The following is a 22,595-nucleotide window of genomic DNA, read 5'->3' on the forward strand; positions in this document are numbered from 1 at the left end:
CTGTGTTTTGAAAGCATTTTATGAATATCACGAGTTGTTTGAAGTTGAAGCTCACTTCAAACTTAAATCTCATGGCTGTCTCACTCGGCCCCTCCCCTTTCCCCATTCTCTTTGATATGCAGGCAGGGTACACAGAACTGATTGAATTTGTCTTCATTTTTTTTTTTTTTCCTCAATCTTTTCTTCTTCTTCGAGACCTAATTTTATAAAATACATTGGTGTTGCTGAATTTTCTTGCTGTTGATAACCATCGCTGCAATCATTTACCCTTGATGTCGTCTGGTGAAGACTGCTGGATGGGAGAGCAGAAGAAAAGGTGGCTGATTAATTTGGATATTTGTTTTGCCTTTCTAGCTCCTCTTTGAAGTGGTATACACGCGGGAGGAGGATTCACACAAACCCTCATGAGTTTCTAAAGCTTTCACTGTAGATTCATTTAGCTGATATGCCTTCCAGAAAAATGTACTCTCACCCAACCGGGGCTCGCTTTTGCACTTTTGCGTCTCCCGTAGTCCCTCCCACAGACGCATGCAGCTTCTGCATCCCGGTAGCAGACAGTCGCTCTTATATTGTGCCATTTCACCACTGAAAACATCCCAGTTGTACACTCAGCCTTGTCATAACCTTCATTGATGAACTTGTTTGTGTGTTTGAGACTGAATTGTCAGATTTGACATCTCGTCTGCCATTAATGTAGTTTTGCTTTACAAATCAATACATTCCTGGCCTTCAGAGTCAGTCAGTGAAGTCAGTTTTGTGTCTGAAAGTGTGAGTGAGCCTGGTACAAAACGCAGATTGCAACCGTTTGCTCTTAAGAAAGCTTTCAAGGCTCATAAGTCTGCAAGTTTATTTGAATATGGATAAACGGATACAAACGGTGCACGCTGGGAAAACTGACAGTTATACATGCTATGTTTTGCTCACATTCTCACTGGCACACACACACACACACACACACACTGAGTCATAACTTGCTGTGTTTTTAGCCATAGGGAAGTCCTTTATCCACATAACTAGATTAACTCACAGTGAGCTCTGATCAGCTTAATTTGGATTCAGCCTACTTAGCCTTCTCTGGTCTGGCTGTCAGTCTGTCTGTCTCCATGTTCATCTGTCATTCTGTGTAGTTGAACGGCAAGATATTTGCCTATATTTCTGCTATGCCACTTTATTTGACAGTGTCTCTCTCTGTCTAGTGTTTAACGAGGATTACGGCAGTTTATACCTCGACCCGTTCTCAGTCCCCCCCCCTTTCTCTCACTCACAAAGCTTATTTCAGGCACAGTTGTTTTGTTGTTGGATGAACAACATAAAAAATCTTTCACCCCCACAAAGAACAGATGAATATATTACTGCTTTTGTTAGTCCCAAAAAGCAATGCACTTTCTTTGGGGATCCGTTTTTTATTTTATTTTTTTTTGTCTCCCTCTGTTCAAACTACATGTAATGAACTCATTCTGTCTCCATGTCTTGGCAGGGTGTCAATGTAATATATTGACTGGAGTAGTCACTCTGTGCTTTTCGTTGCAGAATCTTTAGGGGCGCCCCCAGGGACTGACTGACAATCAAATTGCACAGAAAGTGTGGAAACTGTCAATTCACTAATTTAATGTCAAATTAAAAAAACGTTTGATTGGTGTTTTTGTGAAAACTCAGTTGATTCAGAAACATATTTTTGTTACAGTTTTACTCCTTTAAATATGGTGATTCCGGATGCAGTCAATTCTCAAGCAGTGAAGCTGTTTCTGCCCATTTAAGGTTCTGAGCACAGCAAACTAATAACTGGAAATATGCATTCAACTGTATAATTTTTGGTATATTCGGCAACATAATACATTATGGGTAACCTTCAACATATTAAATTATGAATAATTGCATCGATAATAGATTGTTGCAAATTTCAATGTTCCAAAGGTAAAGTATTGTGCATTATTTGAAGTATTTGAAAAAAATTCATTCATCCACATATATGCTATCCTGCTTATCCTGTTCAGGGTGGCGGGGCCCCGGAGCCAATCCCAGCTTACTATGGGCGAGGGCAGGATACATCCTGGATGGGTGGCCAATCCATCACAGGGCATATACACAGAGACAGAAAACCACATACTCACATTACCACCAAGGGGCAATTTAGGGTCACCAAGAAAGGAACGGGAGTACCCGGGGGAAACCCACGCACAGAGGAAAGCCCGGCTGGTGTTTGAACCGATGACCTTTTCGCTGTGAGGGAAGAATGCAGACCACAGCTCAATGCGGCCATTTGTAAAAAATAAATAAATAAAAATCTTAACTTGAAAAAGCAAAGAATTAAAAGCACCATAGCCAGGGTTTGAATCCCTCCCCGGAATCTGTTTGTCTGTCCTACCTTTTTATCTCCTCGATCCCCTCACACCAACCTCCGCCTCTGAGACTGGTTCTGCAAAGGTTTCTTCCTGTTCCTGTGCTTATGCTTGCTCATATGGAAGTGTTGGATTTTTCTTTGTAAAAGTGTCTAAAAATGACCATTGTATTGGGCGCTATACAAGATTGAATTGAAAACATCAAATCATAATTATTTGTTCCTGCCAGTGTTGATTTCTTTTTTCTTTAAAGCACAGCAAGGTACTTCAGAATCCGGAAGCACCATTATAATTGAATATTAGCCCATGCTAAAGGCAGTTTTTTTTTTGTTTTTTTTTTGTATTCGGGGTCTAATATTCAGTTTCTGGAGTAATGCAGAGGTCTGTCAAGTGCACAAGTGGCAGGCCGTCTGCGGTGTTTGTCTTTGTTGGTAATACTTTGAAAGCTTTTTTTTAAAAAGACATCCGACAAATTCAGCAAAGTTGCACTGTTGAGCACATGCTGACTGCGTCTACAGAGCTCCAGAAAAATTAGGCTTCCCTAAAGGTTGATGCATAGCTTGTAACATCCGTTTTGAACGCAGTATGTTATCATGCGTTCAAATTGTTGAACAAGTTAGGAAATGCTGTATATATTCAAAAACTCTGCATGACGCTGCTAATTCATATTCAAGAAGTAAAAGGTGTGGTGACATTATTGTCCATGATCAGCCTCGTCGTTTAAGAAATGATGAGTAATTAATAAGGTTCGCACAAGCCCACCAGGTCATGACGACACAAAGACAAGAGGGAAATCTTTCGAGTCCTATTACGAGGCTCAAGCAGTGTTCACTGCACCAAGGTCACAGTGCTTAACTATCGGTTTCAAGGTAAAACGAGTTGGGCTCCAAGCCTTAATCATTATGGAGGCCTGGAAGAAGATGGGACAATGAGAGCAAAGGATGAAGAAAGGGCTGGATGCAAAATGTGAGGGGGAGCAGGGTGAGAAGACACAAAAAAGAGGGAATTTTATGGAGGGCTAAAGGGGAGGTGGGGACAGAGAATGTAACAGAAAGCACGAGATACAGAGGAAAGCAGGGGGACGGAAATAATGAGGGATGGGAGGAAAGTGGGGATAAGGAATGGAGGAGAAGGAGGGGGCAGCAAAGAGAGCTGAGTGGAGCTGAGGAGGCGCTGGGCCTGGGGGATTGCTGTGCGTTTATCCTCCTCTGCAGCAGGCTTCTGAAGCACTACCTCAAGAAAAGACTTTAAAGCAGGGTGGCTGCTGCTCTGCGCTGATCTGTTAATACCCACAGATACATGAGGCTCCGCCATACTAGTCTGGGGGTGGGGTTGGGTAGAGCGGGACAGTGTGTAGAAGTGTGTGTTTTCGAGATTTGTTCAAGGATCCTATCATATCTCTGCAGACGATATTTCTCACCCACCGTTTGCTCGCCCCAACTCCCCCGGAGACATGAAGTTACCGGAGCGATTAAAAGATTAGATTGGGCTATCGTGTGTCTCTGTGTCAGCATTGTCACCTAAAGCTACAGCTGTAGGGGTGGGGCTGGGAGGTGGGAGGGGTACGACTACCCTGTTTTAAGATCCAGTATAAATAGACTCCTACCTCCTGGGAATAAGTGTAAAAAAAAAACACTCAGTGCCACAACATGCAGCGAAAAAAAAAAAAAAAAAAAAAGAATAAAAAAAAACCTACGCTCTGGGAGGTGGAAATTGAGGATTTGAGGTCTTGTGTCTCGTGCTCCCAGGGGGTCCCGGGATTAATTCGATGAATGTAAAGTGATGTGATGAAGGTTCGATGCGAGGATCCTCTCCTTTTTGTTTGGCATTCTCTTTCAAATAATGTGAAATCTCAATTCGCTATCTTCAAAACCATGCTCATGTTCAAACAGTGTGTCTTGATGCTCTCTGTGATGTAAATAACGGGGGGGAAAAGTGTCCCGTATGGCAAATTAGCGCTGCATTTATCATAAGGCTGTGTAAACGTACACTCGAGACCATTTTGCCAAAATTAATTTCTGCTGGACAACATGCTCCCGACTTTTGTTTTCAGCACACTGTCCCCTCAGAACACAGCCTCATCTCTTGTTTCTCTAAATCTATTTTAGGAGAGCCTGCAACGAAAATTGCTTCCTTGACTACACAAAGACATACTTTTTTTGCTAACTTTGCACATTAATTCCAGCGCTGTGAATCTGACGGTGGCACCGCAGTAAATATAACTTCGCCGGAAAAATGCATTTTCTCATAGGACTAAGAAAACTGTGATTTTTTTTTATTTGGCACATTTCAGGTAATCCCTTTTAGATGATTGATGAATGGGATCAATAAGATATGACATGACAAGGGGAGACGGTACAAAGTTATATTGTTGAAACGCATTGTGTGTGTGTGTGTGTGTGTGTGTGTGTGTGTGTGTGTGTGTGTGTGTGTGTGTGTGTGTGTGTGTGTGTGTGTGTGTGTGTGTGTGTGTGTGTGTGTGTGTGTGTGTGTGTGTGTGTGTGTGTGTGTGTGTGTGTGTGTGTGTGTGTGTGTGTGTGTGTGTGTGTGTGTGTGTGTGTGTGTGTGTGTGCGCGCGCATCAGAATTGGATTAGGTTTATATTAGATTTAGGCTTCTCCCCTTAACTGCTCTTGTAGTAAATAGTTGAGATCTTAAAACACCGAGACCTTTTACATAAGACAATAAGTCACGATTATGTACATGGTGGCGTGAACTGATGTGGCAAGCAACTCGACAACGTTCAGCAATAATCAAATTAAAACTATGACCACTAATATAAAGACGGGCGAAGATGTGATTCTGCGACAACTGCGTATTTGTTCCAAGAAAGGCACAAAAGTCAAACAAATTACCATTCTGCGGGGCAATAAATGATGCCTGAAATGAGGAAAGTCCCTTCATTATCGCAGCAGCAGCTTGAAAATAAAGAGATGATGGAGTGACGGGAACGGCGGGGAAAATCCAAAACAATGAAACTATTGCAGAGCCGAGTGAGGAATCTGCGGTCATCTTAATGTTTGATCAACACAAGCTCACTGTTTCAGCACCTCAGCAAGGGCCGACGTTATTGTTGTTGAGCTAATATCAACAAGGTTTAGATTTCTGACGATAGTTAAAGTTTCCATTCTCTGTCAATGTCTCAGCAAAGCACACTTGCATATTAAATCCATCAGTTCTTTTGCAACACGCTGAATTTCATTTTGAAAACCATTGACAAGCAGCTGGAGTTTATTTAATTTAATTTAATTTAATTTTCAAAGCTAAGGCTTCCCAATAAGGTGGTGAAGAGCCCCATTGCTTCATCAGAGGTTAGCGTGACATTGACAGTGTCATGTTTCAGATCATCTAGGCTGTTCTGTACTATTCTGTAGTATAGGTGTATTGGTGACGGTAAACATGGTATTAAAATAAATTAAGAGTAGCCAAAGCCAAAACTTTTTAACAAGAGACCACTTTAACTCCAGTTTAAAACAAGGTGACATCCTAACATTGACTCTGGCAGTGTTTTAGTTCAAAAATGTGTCTGATAACCTTTCAATTTAAACTTTAGATATTTTCTTTAATGTGGCGCAGAGTCTACATGATAAAAATGTCGATATTTTCACAAGACTACAATTACTATGGCAAATGACGACAATCTCAACACAAAACCAATTTTCTTGGGCAAAATACAGTGAAAAGTAAACAAAAAAAAACCTGTTTAACTGTTGCATTATGTTTGTTTTTACAAACTCACACTGACAGTATGGCTTTGATGTGAATGCTAAATTGCTATCTCTCGTGGCAGCATCACAGATATCTCAGCTTGGGTCTCTGTGTTGTGTTTGCCACAAAAACCCCCCCAAAAAATCAATGTTTTCCTTGAATTTTTTACAATTTGCTTGGTGGTTTGGCAGGACGGATTGGAACGTCTTGCGTTTCGGACCATGGGCCTTATGTTTGACACCCCTGATCTAAAACCTGCAAAACGGTAAACCTCAAGCACCAGATTTGGAGCACAATGTCTTGAGCCAAATGAATTAGTAGTGATCAACAAAAGACTTTACTGTACAATAAGCACTATTTTTCACACTGGGTGGTTTTTACTTTCACAGACTAAGACTGGGCCCCGGCAGTGGATCGGTTAGCACTTCTGTCTCATTGTGAGACAGTCGTTGGTTCGAGTCTGGGCAAAGCTTTCTACATGGCTGTGTGCATGCATGGGTTTCCTCCAACAGTTAAAAAAAAAAACATGCCTGTAGGGTTAACTGGTGATGCTAAATTGCCTTTTGGTATGAATGTGTGTAGCCGTCTGTCTGTGCTTAATGGACCAGGGTGTAAACACCTTCACCCGTAGTTAGCCCTGAAATGGATAAAGCAGTATAGAAGATGGATGTTAGAAGTGCCTTGAATCTACCGTTTTCTGTACATTTTTAATTTTGCCCTTTTGCTCTGTTGATCTTTGAACAGATATCGTAGAAACAAACTGAGAGCAATTAAGTAAGTAGAACAAAGTAATAAATGTTCCCTCATTAACTTGTTGGAAATGTTTCCGCACACGCTCACTTGTGTATTCACTTTGCGTGGTATTTTTCAAATAACAACCTATTGTAAATGTTTATTGATAATGGTATAAACAACGGTGATACCGGGTCAGTGCTCTGCGTACATGTGCATGGGAAAATTCGCTCAGCTGCTTGTTTCCATGCATCAGGAATCACCTCGCACTAGAACCAATCCCAGCAGCTGACAAAGGGGGTACATAGCTCGATCACAAGGCAAACACAGAGACACAGACAGTCACACACTCACACGTAAGACCTACGGGCAAGTTGCAATCACCCAAAAACCTCAAATGCCTGTTGTTGGACTATGAGAGAAAACTGGAGTGCCTGGATAAAACCCATGTATTCACAAGAACAACAAAAAAAAAAAAACATACTCGGACTCGAACTGGGGAAATTCTTGCAGTGAGGGGACAGTGCTAATCACAAGTCCACCTTGTGTCCCCCTGCCGTTTGTGTGTGGTTCTTCTTTCCACTACAGTCCATATTCTAACATTGAAACAACCATACAAACTATGGTTTTAGGAAGTACTGCACTGAGCCAGTTCTGCTGACTCAGCATAACTCTGCCCCAACTGTAATTAAACATTATTCAAAGTTAGCATTTCTCACTGGGTTGTTTTGGGCCATATTAAGTTCTGCTGCCATGCATACAAATGTGTCTGCCCCCTGTGATTGCTTTGTCATTTACAGTGATTAAAAGAGTTTTATGTTCTGCTGTGGATAAAAAAAAAAAAAGACAATACATGTCATTTTAGATGTGACACGGCAACATTATAGCTCTTTTAAACTTCAACAGCTGAATGCAAATGTCACACATTGAAATTGTCTCAAGATTCATATCTGAAACTATCAGTCTATCAAAGGCCATTTTCTTGAATTCTCAATGGCGTTCGTCCCTAAAATGTTGTCACTGTGAGAATGTGGGTTCATGCATCAGCCAAACAGACGATTTCCCCGTTCAAATGACCTCCATTCCAGCTGCGAGGGAGAGGCTGTAAATAATGTTTCACTGAATTAAGAGACCTAAATCCTAGAGCTTCGTCTTGCTGACTTAGTGTGTGGCCTGTAATCTGGAAGACACAGTTACAGGGCAACAGGGTTTTTCGGAGAGAGCTTTTTAATTCCATCACCAGGACAAAGTTTGCACGATTAGACTCAAGTTAGACAGTAATTAACAGCTGGGCTACATGGCAATCTCAAGGGGCCCCTTCATCATATACTCAAGGTAAGGGGGGAGGGGCAGTGGGTAGAGAGAAAGGGTGTGGGGGTCATTTGTAGATGCAAATCAGGTCATTAAATGAAGATTGTCGACTCCTCCTCCACCCCTGTCTCCTTCCTTAAGCGTCCCTCGCTCTAACCTTGCACCTGATATGAAGATGGCACTTAATGATGGTGTTTTATAAAACCACTTCAGCGCCCGTCTTATAGCTCAATCTTAGTCTCACTAGGCAGACTTTTTTTCTTTTTCTTTTTTTTTTTCCTTGCCTCCTTTTACATCCAGGGTCCATTTTTTTCCTTTATGTTCCATTAGCAAATTACCTCCCTCCACTTTCTACCCTCCTTGTTCACACCTCCCCTCCCACCCCCACCCAAACACTCACATTAAAAGTGTAACAGGGCTTTTTTTTATTATCCTTTCAAACATAAGAATGAAAAAAAAAAAAGCAAATGTGTTAAATCGGGGTCGTGTGTTCTTTTTTTCTTTTGTTTGTTTGTTTTTTCAGAAGTCGAAGAGGAGAGCCAGAGCTCAGGAGAGACTAATGTTAAATGGCACAGTAAAGACGACCTAAAGGACCTGAGAGGCATCATTTGCAGCGAGCGGCGGCAAGGTCATTCAGCTAAGGGATGGTGAGTCTCCTATTTGCATATGCTGTGGGCTGCGAGGTAATAAGGTCTGTGTACCGTCTCCATTTCAGCCTTTGGAGTAAGCGTTAAGGCCGCTATTAGCAAACTGACCAACAGACTGTTTAATTTGCCTTGCTATTATCTACTTTCATACATGTGTCGGCCTAAATAATATAATCCGACAAATTCCTCACAGGGAATAGAACAGGGGAACAGAAAACAGGCTGTGTAAATTTATTGTCAAGCTGTTCATGTGGTGTTGATAACAATTAAAAGCACAAAAGTTGCTTTGTGGCATTACGCACTGAAATTGGTTGACGGGCCATAAAATTACAGGTCTGGAATAAGACGCCTTGGTCTAATAAAGAAACACACATTGTTGTGAAGCACTGGAGTCGTGGTATTAACACCATACGTACGTCTGACTAACATATAATCAAAACCACATTTCTTTCTAACTGAATGCTTGTTTGTGAGTCGTCATCACGAATCAATTTCTCACATTCACAACATATTTATATGCACAGCAGCATCTTTACAATTGCAGTAATCAACACCTGATTACAAGTGGGAGTGTTTTTCAGAAAGAAGAAAAAAAATTAAAAAAGGCCTTTATGTTTATTTTTTGCCCATATGTGCACATTCAGTATTCTCATTTGTGTTTTGCCACAGTTTGCGATGCATTCCTTGCGCTTTGGATTAGCCCGCACCCAAAAACTGCTGAGTCAGTGGTCTGAGAGGCTTCACAGACTGCGCCACGTCTTAATATGTCTAGCCCTGTGTCAGGTCTTTGAAAATCAGGGTTAATATCTAACCGAAGGATCCAATATTCAAGATTATGTGTGTTTGATTTTGTTTACACCATCTGCCATCACTTGTAATTGAATGTACTACATGGTATAATCTGATCCATCCGGGAGTGACGTGTGTGTGCGTGTGTGTGTGTGCTCACACACCCAGTGCTCCATAACCCACAGATATCCTGAGGGAATTCAAAATAGCCTGTAGATGTCCTGCAGGAATTAGTCTTAGCCTTACAGTGAATCATGAATGTGAGCTGCAGTCTGAACTCATTAAGGTGATGTTTCCTGAATTTGATTAAGGTGTTGGAGGATCGTGCGCATTGTAATGAGAGCGCTGTAAGTTGTTCTTCGTCATTCTGCATAAAAATAGGTGCCTAAACTGAAGATGTATTTTTTTTTTTTGGGGGGGGGGGGGGGGGTTGAAATGGATAAACTGCTTCAGTTTTATCAGTTTCCTAATGATCATGACCTTTCATCTTGATTAATAGCATTGTTATTGTGTTCTTTTTCCAGTTATCGCTGCATGTTTAACACTGAGATCTACACAATCGAGGCATTTGATACTAAAACGTGACATTTTATATTAACATGCAGTAGGAGCTCAATGTTAAGCTCAGGAACATTTGATTACATTACACAAATAGAGACAGTGATTATTTGTGGAAAATTAACTGCTTAATGAAACAACTTTATATCTGTGAAAATATATATATATTTTTTTACATTTACTCCCACAATTTCTTGGGAGGAATTGGATATTTGCTCTCGACACTGCCACCGTGCACCCTCGTGGCCTAAGCAGGAAATAAGATGGATGTTTTAGATCCTGTGAGATTGATGATGGGTCTCTTATTTAACTTGTGCTTGAAATATGAAGCTTTCAGCAAGAGATGGTTAACTTGGCATGTTATTTGTTGGCTGCTTTCAAAAAAAAAAAGAAAAACCATCCAAAAATAAGATACACTTATAGCCAGAACCATGTACTGCTCTGAAGATCTGTGGGAAGCTATTTGTAGCATCCTGGTTCCAGTAGTATTTCCAAAGAAAACAGTTTTTCTCTTCCTCACAACGACGTGAGAAACTCCTCTTTCAGGCATTGATTCAACGATGAACAGCGACATTCCAAGACATCTGAAGGTTGTAAATTGAAACGCTGAGAAAAGAAATAAACTCCAGCATCCAGTGTGCATCCCGTCACTGAGCTGGCAGATTTGTCACGTGATCTGCTACGTGGAAGCAGGACAAAATTACTTTTCAAATCTGGGTCAGTTTTGATGGAGTTCAGCAGCTACAGCACAGCGCTTTGTAAACAACAGCGACGACAAAGTGTTTTGAATTCCCTGCTGGTATGATTCCTGCCTCTGGCTGACTTTTTCTCCACAACGATGAGCCTGAGGCTTATGCAGAATGCCACATGCCACATATATTTAGATCCGTGATTCCAGTAAAATGACAGACAGACTTCAGACACAACACGACTTCTCAGAGGAGATGGTGAAATCGGCAGAAGCGGTGACCATCAGATGAAGCTACAGAACCTTTAACTTATTCTACAATCATGTATTTCCTATTGAAACTAATAAAAGAACATTGCTTGGGCTGCTTGTCAATTATTTGAATTTGTCTCATGAGAAAATCTGAATAATTTTCTGTTTTGAAGCTGTGGATTATAGTTTCTATACTCCGTTTAAACTTTTTTATAGTGTAAACATAAGCCCACATAGTAACCTCCAGATTTTGCCAAGGTCAGAGAGCCATATTGAGGGCTTTGTTGGGATGTCTTTATATGTAATAGTATAGAGTCTGCAGAGCCAGGTATAACGGATGGCCTTGTATCTTAATTTAAGAAGCTACTTTTATATGAAGATAAACTGGCATATATCAGTTTGGACGACCAGTTGACACCTTATTGCAACAGAATGCTGATACAGTACCAAAAAAGACCTTAAAACCTACTGTCTTTGAGATCACAAGCAAACCGTCACCTGAAAAATCGACAGAGCAGATTTGAATCCAAACATCATTTGAAGTAAAAAAAAAAAAAAAAAACACACACCAATAAACAACCTTTTGAAAAGATGAAATTTGTCCTGTAATATTACAGAATAGTGTTGACTAATAGTGTTTTCATATATTTTCGTCTTCATGATGAATCTTTTGACGACCGCGTGACTTGTAATACGGTATGTGTAATTTAAATAAAGAGGCCAAGTTGTCCAGGGGTGTTTTGCACACTGGAGGATCTGTCTGTTAGATGAAAGAAGCTCACTTGTAGACTCATTAGCAGTTGTAGCTGGCACGTTAACAGAACATAGACCGATGAACCGACTGATACTATTTCCAGCTTGGCTTTCCGATATTATTGTTTTGAGTGATGTTTATAACGCATTCTTCAAACCATTTGGGCCGATTTTCGTAAAGTCAGAGGCTGGGTCCTATTATCTGGCTTGTTATCTCAAAAGTCAGAATCCCCGATGTTATTGGCTTGCATTATTGTTTATTGCAGTTTCAGCTTGAACATCTGAGAAGACCCTATAAGATATCAAAAATTTATGTTCCAGATGTCTTTTTGATGCAAGGCCTTGCATGATCTAACATGGGGAATCCTATAACCCCAAACTGCAGTCATCACAACCGCATGGCTTCTTAATTTCGTTTTTGAACTGTGTAAACAGAAATGCTCGAAGAAAACCCCATGCACACAAGGGAACAACATACAAACTTCAAATCGAATAGCGCACATTCTCGCTGTGAGACAGAAGTGCTAACATTCTTTTGGGAATGCGGAGCATTGATTTAAATGAGCAAACCATTGTGTACTGTTTTATATACACGCTCTCAATCTATTTGAAATTATGTTGTATATCAATGACAAAGGGTTATGTGTTCAAAAGAGTTCAAAAAAATCTGAATCATGAAAAAGAATTGCCATAAAGCTCTTCAATTAATGGCAAACAATTAAATTTCAGAATAGGTCTTAAATCGATTTGAAATAAGTAAAACTGAATTGGACTATGACAGAAAAAAATCCCATCATTGGCATTACGGTGATAATATCATGTACCTGCACAACAGCTTCGGTTTGGACACCACACAGTAAATAAATCATATCGAGCGCAATGCCGCCATACTAGTTGTTGCCCTGTTCCCCTTCCTGATGCCTTGTTAACGGTCTCCTGGCTACAGTGGTGTCAAACTATCATCCCCTTTAATATCTGGTCTATCAGTATTCTGCAGTATGAAAAACAATGTCTTGTGTTTTCTTGTTCAGCAACACATTTTGCCATTAAAAAAACAAAACAACAGCTACAGTAGACTTCAAAGCTGTGTCATGAGAAATAGGGAAACGGGATGTTACATTCGAATTACTGTGGTTTTCCCTCACCCCACAGAGGAGCTGCAGTTCAAAGAGGTAGTCTACTGAAAAGTATGTCACTGGTACCAAGCCAGAAATAGGTATTACTAGCTTTAAATCCTTCAGCACTGATCAAAACCAGACTTACTGCACACACAGAGGAAACCGGTACACCCAACCCCACAAAGCTCCTCACAACCACAAACACATAATTCATCCTTTGAAAAAAAAAAAAAAAAAAAAAAAAAAGAAGAAAACTTGCAGGAATTACAGTGACCTTTGTGGTCAGGTTCACAGACTAGTTGACGGTCAGCAGCAGATCATATCGCATGGTGGCGGAGGATGCTGTAGTGAAGGCGATCTCTCTTTTTTTTTTTTTCAAGCTTTGTGTCTCTGTGTCTCACTTTCATTCAATCACTTTTTTTAACAACGGCAGTTTTATCAATAATACATGCGCAAACAAGACCAACGCATTAAAACAAATGGTTGTTATTTATACGGTTGCTCCAGTGCTCGGGTCTTGGACTACACCAAAAAACAAATGTTGTTTTCTTTTTGATTGATTGTGCCATAATGAGTAAGCAGTATCCAGATATTTAAATGTAACCCTTAGGAACAGTTTAGTTTGGAGCCACTGGGATGATGGGAGATGAGAAGTGCTTTTTAAAGCCTTGAGGTTTAACAACTACAGATTTGCTGTTCCTTCTGAAAATGAAAAAAAAAATATTCTGCTTAATTCTGCATGTCTAATCTCAGGGTTTTTGGGGCTTTTTGGAATCTCAAATACTCATAATTCAGTAAAATGTGAATGGTTTGAGCTTCAACAATGTGTAAATATTTCTGTGTGTACACAAGTTTTCTTCTGCCGTGGTAATGCGTGCACTTTGTAGGCCATAAGTGGAAGTGCATGAAAGTGTGTTAGTCTTTCTGAGTTCATTTGCTCATGCTTGTGTACTCGCATGCCTCCATATGTCTCATAATCCAGGAGACTGGCACACATCATAGCACTGGGAGCTGGGGAATTCAGAGCCGTTCTGCCACATTCATCAGTCTAAAGGAACAGACAGAGGGAACTTATGTGGCAGTGTTTAGCATGTTACACAAAATAAAGAAAGCTTTTCACTGTGCACGGGGTACGGCCGCCTCGCTGAATGAGGAATCCACTGTGGAAAAGATTCAAAGGGGCAATTTTACACCAGCTTATGAGCAAGGGAGCGAAAAGAGGGATGCACACTGCCTAGAGACCGCCAGATGTTACACGAGGGAATCCATCTGCAGCAAGATTGACCAAGGGTGGAATGATTCTAAATTGGCTCTGAAAAATTGGATCCTCGCATCCAAACAGATGAAGGGAATATTTAGGGTGCGGGGTGTTTTAAGAAAAATGACTACCAGTTTAATTTAGCACATTTTTCATAACCCTGGCCAAGAAAACTATGTTATCAACCCCGTTTGATTCCCTGTTGTTTGTTGGTGTGTGATCTAAACTCCACCACAGATCTCATCCACATTTACAGGGAACGGAAATGATGAATCAACGAAGATTTTGTTTTTGTAGTGTGAACACTAATCAAGGCGTGACATGACCTCAGCCTTTCTACAGGTCAGAACTTACTGGCTATTCTGTGTCGTTCACTCATGAGATCTTACTGATCTGGGCCGCATGGTGACGTAGTGGTTAACTCTCGTGCATCGCAGTGAGGATATTTCCAGCTGAAGTGCTGAGTGGTCTTTGTGTGGAGTTTGTATGTTGGAATTGTGCAACTGTGGCTTTTCTCTGTGCACTTCCTCCCCACAATCTGAAGACTTGGTTGGATTGGTCTCGCTCGATTCCCCCCCCGAGGGGGTTTGTGTGTGTGTGTGCGTGTGTGTATGTTTGCCCTGTGATGGACTAGTGACCTGTCCAGAGTTTACCCTGCCTTTGCCCATAGTCAGTTGAGATTGGTTCCAGCCCCCTTCCGACCCTCAGTTGGATAAGATAAGAGGTTAGATATCAATTTCTCATGGGGGGGGATTCAGTCTACACAGCAGTTCCACATTGGACAGAGATGGAAAAAAATAAATTTTAGAAGATAAATTGCTCTTTGCAACAAATGGCCCATGCCAATATGTCCAATTATTGGAGAAAAACAAGATACTATTCACAAGGGAAATAAATACATATTCACAACAGATAACAGGTACAGTCTGATGAGGTTGGACCAGTGTTGTTGAAGCAGAGTGCTCGTAGATTAATGGATGCAATATCACACATCTTTTTACATCACACTGAAAGAGCGTGTCAAAATAGACAAACCATCTTGAAGATACTCCTTTAATTAAGATAACACACACAAATGTTAAAGAACAACAGCCCATTGCAACCTTGGCAGAGTCTGAGTGCTCCGTCGCAAATGCAGACATAACTATAGAGTATTTATGACCGAGCGTAGGGAAAAACGCTATGTCTCACACAATGTAATTTAACAAATGATAGATTGTTTTAAAGCAATCTACGCTGCACATTGCTATATTTGTCTGCTGGAGTACGTCATGAAAAATAAGAGTGTCGTTACGCTACACATAGCTATGATCAATTCCCATTTTTTTGTGTGCATTTTTAATCGTGAAGGTTTTGTAATAGAACAGTCAATATTGATGTTTGCCTTTTCAAAAGTTAGGTTTAATTTTCACTTACCTGAAAAGTAACTCTCAGCAGCACTTTAGAATACATTTAGAATAAGCTTTGTACAAACATAGCACAAAGTTTGAATGCAAAAGGTCATGTAAAGAGTCGGCAGACTATAAACCTGCCCTAAGACATATTCAAGCAAATACCTTGTGTCATGTGTCCTTTATAAAGGCAACCTGACCAAAGAATTTCTGTCAGCTTTTAGAAATACTCCAATGAACATTTAAGGTCACGGTGAGGTTAAGACTAATCCAAAATGAAGTCACGTAAAACAACCACTGATCAAAACTGTAGAAGTTAACATGGTTACTGTTGATTTTCTTTTATGTTATTCAACTACATAGCTATGAAATAACAGAATGATATCATGTAATTCGAAGACGGTGTTTGTGATAGTTAATCTAATAAAAAACAATAAAAAACATACTGCAGAATGAGACTGCTGTGTGTTCAAACTCTGTTATCCATCTCCAGAGATGCTGCAATTCCATGGCAGATGGGAGAGGTGAGAGGCGTCGGCATAGTGCACACTGAACATTACACTGTGAAAACTGTGTGTGTGTGTGTGTGTGAGAGTGAGCGAGATTGAAACAACCGCTGGTCTAATCATTTGGTGTGTTAGCCATGGCAGGTGGCTGGCAGTCAGGCGTGCTCCATGTTAAATCCAACTCCTGTTGGGGTTATTGATTTTTTTTTATTGTTTAAGAAGTTGTAGGCAGGTCTTTTGTTTTTGCTTCTGTGAACATTGACGGCGGCTTTGGGCTGCAGCGCTAATGTAGACATTGTAAATGATAACAGGCCATTGAGCATATGGTTAGTGCACATTAGAATTTGCCCTTTTAAACTCGCTGCAATTCTCCTTCAGCCTTTAGTCCTGTTGGGGTAATTGTTGAATAGAGCCAGATTGTCGACTAAAACCAATGAGCCTTACCACAACACTTATAAAAGTGTTACCGTTAGATCTTTGCATTGTATATGTTGTGTCCTGGGGGGGGGGGGGGGGGGGCATGGTGGTGCAGAGGTTGGCACTATTGTTTAACAAACCCAGTTCAATGACGAGCAAGGACCTTTCCATGTGGATCTGATATGTTTATTCTATGCTTGCACATATTTTATTTTCTGAAGGCTGCAAAGACCTTTGGCAAGTCTAATTGGCGGTGGAGGTGAATTTGTGCATCAGGGTGGGCGTCTCTCTGTGTTAGTGATGGACAGGCACAATGTCTTGTGTTGATCGTAACCTAAATAAAAGTCTCAAATGTATGGATTAGTATTGTTGTGTTACTTGATTCTTCTGTGATTTCCTGGATCTGCGAAGAAAAGACAAGCAAGGATGACTGAAACCAAAGAGTTCTGACTATTTCATGGATTCAGTTTATAAAGCTTTCTTCATATTTTTTGACTTCCTGTTCCATTTTTCACCACCTGAAAGAAAAAGGAAATTCCACAGACATGAGACCGGAATGGATCTACTGTTTGGCGACCCCAGCTCCTCCGATGTAATAGTGAATGAAGCGAAGGGATCTTTGAGGAAGCAAAGGGACCTTTAATGAACAGGCTTGCTATTGATCTGTGGACAAAACAGTCGTTAATTATGTGTGGGTGGGCATTTAATTGAGGAAGTGAAATAAGGTCCCTGCTTGCTAAGCTAATGCATGGTCAAGAATGAGTAGACTTTGATTGAGCCCTGTGCCATCGGGGTAAATGATGAGACACAAATAATCACTCAGCCGATGCCCCTGGACCCCCCCCCCCCCCCCCCCCCCCCCCCCCCGCTGCGCTTGTGTCTTTTGTTTTTTTTTCTGCCGTCCTCTTCCTCTACTTCTCTTTGTTTTTTCATTCCACTTGCCGTGTTGTTTCACTCTCCCCTTTGTTTTCAAATTAGGTTCAAATGCCCTCCGTCGCAACTTGCTGTTCTCTATTGTCATCTCTTCAGCCGAGTGTCACCACGCTTTTGTTTTCCGACTCGTATGAATGGGGGCGGTGTGGCCCCATCCGAGTGTGCAGTATATACTGTATATATGTGTGTGTTTGAATCATCGCTTCGGTAAAATCGAGTGTATCTCCTTGATTTGTGGTTGTCAGTCATCATCAGGCTGCCAACTGTCTTTTGCATCTGCTCAGTCAGCCATTATGTGTGAGCACAACTCTCCTCTCTTTTGGCTGTCTATACGAACTGCCTCAAACTGATGACCGTTTAATTCAAATGATCATTCGAATGACAAAGCAATTCACAGAGCCAGCGACAAAGTGGGAGTTCCCACAGTTCATTTGCAGAAGAAATCAAAGTAACACGTGGTCATTAGTATCACCTGCGGGCAATCAAATGAGGCTTAAGTCATCACTCCCGGCATAGTGTACACTATAAGAAATGGTATAACCTCCATCACTCACGCTACAGACACTTCTGAAGATGAATGGTGGTGTTTAACTGGGGAACTACACGGTGTAATCCCTACAGGGGATGAGTTGTGTTGCTTAAGCACGAGTGTCTAAGCACAGCGTGACTTAGATTCTCATTAAAAGAGGCTTATTTATCTCTACACCTCCAAAAGAATCAAGGATGGCGTCTTCAAGTCTTTGGGATGGCGGCAATTACCATACCTATCAAGTGGCTTTTATAACGCCTGCTCTGTGTCATAAGAAAGATGTGCCAAGCTATTACTCAGTTTTCACAAGGTGTAAGTGCTCAATGCACTTTCAAAAATAGATTTATGTAAAGGGATCAGTTTCTGTGCATGGGGGGGGAAAAAAAGCGCATCCATTTTAGAAGTTGAAATATAGCTTTGCCGTCATGGCCTCTGTGGAGAAAAAGGGGATGGTAGCTTGTAGTTGTAAGTCGTTTAAACCTCTTGTGTTGGGGATTTCAACGGCAGCGATGCTTTGCGTTTGTCAGCACTAAGTTTAGAAAAGTGTTCCCCCTAAACTTCAAACTCAGCAATGCTTTCAAAAGCAGTGGCAGTCAGAGACATAAAACACAGATTGCAAAGAACAATAAAAGTTACTTATCCGATTTTTGTTCTCATATAGTCCACTATTAAATCTGTTGTTTTTAGGATGGATGTGGGAAAAAAGACCTGCAGTCAAATGTGACTCACTCCTCATATTGAGATGTGTTTATACAGTGGACATGTTCAAGTATGGTTTATTGAACACACACACACACACACACACACACACACACACACACACACACACACACACACACACACACACACACACACACACACACACACACCCTGACCAAGTGTGGTAAATGCGACTAGCAACTGTGGTGTTCATGTTGTTATAATAACTACCACCACCCATCTAAATATTTAACACTACTCCCATTTTCTAGGGTTTCTTTCAGTTTACCACTTGTGGTTTAAAATAACAAATAAAGAGAACATAAAGAAATTGCTTGCCTGATAAAGGGATTAAAAAAATAAGTTGATGTTGCTGCTTTCCTGTTAAATCGTATCATATGACACATCAGTTTTTGGTTGTCATTTTTTACTAATTTTTTATTGGAAGGTTCTTGTATATGGAAGTTAAATATGACAACTGGTCACACAACAACTGATATATTGTTTCATGATTGATCATTTGTACCTTGTTTACCATAACTGATATCAGGCACTCCCTCCCCAAAAATGTTTTACTCTGTGCTGAAAATCATAATGGGCAGCTTCATAAATAAACCAGAACTGACTGGTGCGAGCGTTTTCAGTCCCAGTTTAAACTTTAGTGTCAGTCTGAGGAGTGACGGCGGAATGTTTGATAAATATGAGCTGTGATCCTATATGATGAAACACAAAGCAACTGCTTTCTCACAGTGTTCAATCTCTAATTTAGTATACGGAAATATAACTCAATTTATGAGCCTTGTTTGAGCCATGCCTCTTTAATAATGCAAACAGTCCTCCAAATGTTCACCTAGTGTCCACGTCTGGTTGTAGAAAACCCCTCTGCTGATTGTATTGTGTGACTGGCCATAATATCCCACTGCTGCTTGGAGGCCTATTACTGTCATACCAACCCAACAGGGTGTCATTATATGGCTAGCAGCTGTGACTATTTGTTTGTTTTCATTGTTCCCCCCCTTCTATGTTACCTCAGTCTCTCAGTTGTGCTTGTGTCTGTGTATGAGCACGGAGAGGAATATCTACATGCATGAGTGAGCGGGCTTATATGTGTGTCTCTGTGTGTGAATGTGTGTTTGTTAATAGTACATCAGCCTGTGCAGAATGTATCAAGTGTGCCTTTGTGTGTGAATGTGTGTGTGTGTGATCTATGATGCTTCTTCCTCTCAGGGTCTATAACTTCCCGTTGCAGTATGATAAATGTGTGGTGGTGTGGCGCATGTGTGGCCTTAAAATGAAACGGTCAGCCGGCCCCTGCGGGAGCAGTACATAGCACTGTGGTCAGACAGATCATTACTGGTATGGATCTATGGTTTGTTTGTGTGTTGTTGTTTTTTTTTCCCCTCATTGCTTCTTTCTGCTGTTTTTGTCTTTTTAAGTAGTTGCAGCTTCACACAAATCAAAAGCACATTTCGTGGTATTATTCATGTTATAAATCAAGCTGAAGTACATTTTTAGGCATTGTTTTTTTTTTTTTCTCTTTTCATCAGAGGAAAATACTTTTGAAGACTTTTTTTTTCTTTTTATTTATTCTATGTCCTTTCTGTTTCTTTATTTTCTTCTAATAGGATGTGTAGATGTATATAAACCATTTTTTTTTTTCCACTGGAAAAGAAAAACAAATCTTGGCTTGTCAAATAAAATGCCTTTAAGACCAATAGTTGAAATAGTATACTGAAATATTTTCTTCATGTCAATTCAGGTTCACTGTGTGCACATACAAAGCGGGCCATAGCTTGGACATGGAAGAATATGCTATCTCCAAGAAATGAATGTTATCGATCTTATGTGACCGTGGTCATTATTGTACCCCAATGCGACAAACACACTTTTCTTTATTGACCAGATTGACGAAACCTTTCACAATACAATCTGATGCCTCACTGTATATCAACATTTGTCATTTCAGCTCTACGAAGCAAAAAAAGCTATTACAAAAGGTATGAGGTGCATTGAATGTCTGGATTTCAATCCAGCAGGAAAAATTGTAATTGTTACTATGTTCATATTGGGGCAGATGTTATCGCCTCCAAGCTGTCGGGGAAAGAGCCCAATTGTGAAAGCTGCAAAAGAATTGCACGTGTGAGCTTACTGCAAATTGTCGCTGTAGTAATTGAGACGAAAAGAAGAAAATTATGTGATGCGTTATGATGTCAGTTGCAGCCAAACCCAGCTGACTATGGGCAAAGGCAGGCAACACCCTTGAGAGACTGTCACTCCGTCACAAGACAAACACAGAAAGACAGATGATGCTCACTCACATTCACAACTATCGGAGTCATCAATTGAACTGAAGTACTGGTTTGCGCACTCGATTTTTCAAAGAAAACACACACAGGCCCCTTTAACTTTGATCGTCTTGCTTTGAGGTGAAAGTGCTCGCTGCTACAGCATCGTGTGGCCATATTGTATTTTATATTTACAATGATTATGCTTTTTTTTTTTTTTTTTCCCACTCACTGTGAGACAACAGTGCTAACCGCTATACCACTATGTACGTGATTTATTTTTTACTGGCCTGTCACCAAAGAGAAAATGGTTCAAGTAAGGGCAACACTCATTAATCAGTAATGTGACACCGTATTATAAAACATTGCTACTTGTGACATGTAGTCTTCTACAATGTGTAGAGTGTAAGTTGTTAAGGTAGAGACGGGGGATTTTACAGTGGTTTCAGGGTCAGAATGTGTTTTTAATGGCAAAAGTTGTTTCAGTACGTCAACGATGTGCTCCCTTTTGTGTCATGATTTCACCAAACATGACTGGTTAATAAGTGAACATTTGCCCTTCACCAGAAAGAGGACACGCCATTAGCAACATTAGTGGTGTCTCATGGACTTTATCTAAATGGCCATTAATTATCTCACCCTATAATCAACATTAATTGATCAAAAGATTTACATATGCTTTCCCGTCCACATGACACGAATGCCCCCGTGTGTGAGTGATGTGTCCATGTCTCTGCAGCCGCCGTCTGACTGCCTCTTATCAGGAGATGGAGCAGAGCTGAGGGTCAAAAGTAGGAGGTTACTCACTGCTGATGGAAATAGCAACCTGTGTAAACATAGCACATCTTCGGGGATTTCACTCTCTAACTTAAACACAAGAGTTTGAAAGTGACATATAGGGCTTTTTTCTTTTCTTTTTTTTTTTCCAGAAGGCATATCCCCATCACTTCTTCAATCTTCCTCACTGTGTGCCATTTATTAATTTTTTTGTTTAGTTTAATTAAGTAAATGAATATGATGCATATGCAAGCTCGGTTACAAGGAACCTTAAAGAATTTATATGACAGACATTTTCTAACTCAAACTAATTACTGAATTAAATAGTTATTAGTAAACAAGGAATGATACTGTCTAATAAGCCACTTTTCAGCTCCGTTATTTTGTTTTTCTCCATCTCAGCATCTGCTAAAACTTGACAAAAGATTTTCATTTTTCCAGCTGCGTTTCCTCCCAACAGGCCTGACCTACAAGGATATACAATTTTAAGTCCATTACCATTCATAGCAACAATAAGAAAGAAAGGCGAAACGAAGGTCTCGTAAGGCTGCCGACAAATGCATATTCCTGTCGTGTTGTGTGTTTAAAACAAATTTTCCTTGAGGCTTTGCTCCCACCTCTCGTGTCGTTTCCCTCTGTGAGAAGCGTTTGTCGAAGTAGGACCAGACAACTTCTAATGCTTTATTTTGGCGTGGTGGCACGGCAAACTCGGAGGACACTGATTGCTTGTGTCCTCCACTCTAATGCTCTTGTTAATTCTCCAATGACGTTGATTGCCACATTCAGATGGGCATAAAGGGTTAGAGAGGAAAAGTGTTAGCGGTACGGCGACGAGGTCCTGCGGCAGCCTGCCACTAATTCAGCTGCTGAGTTGTCTCACCTCTTGTCTCATCTTCTCGATCTCCC

General features: G+C 40.7%; 1 protein-coding gene across 1 annotated transcript in view; it reads left to right on the plus strand.

The window, feature by feature from the left end:
* The window catches only part of cdh22 (cadherin 22), a 170,181-nt gene that overhangs the window by 38,678 nt on the left and 108,908 nt on the right, over positions 1 to 22,595 (plus strand). The window contains exon 2 of the mRNA XM_080462459.1: positions 8,613 to 8,736. The gene's annotated coding sequence lies outside the window, so the exon portion shown is untranslated. The remainder of the gene's footprint in view (positions 1 to 8,612; positions 8,737 to 22,595) is intronic.

The sequence above is a fragment of the Lipophrys pholis genome (genome assembly GCF_963383615.2).
Source record: "Lipophrys pholis genome assembly, chromosome: 4".
Lineage (NCBI taxonomy): Eukaryota > Metazoa > Chordata > Actinopteri > Blenniiformes > Blenniidae > Lipophrys > Lipophrys pholis.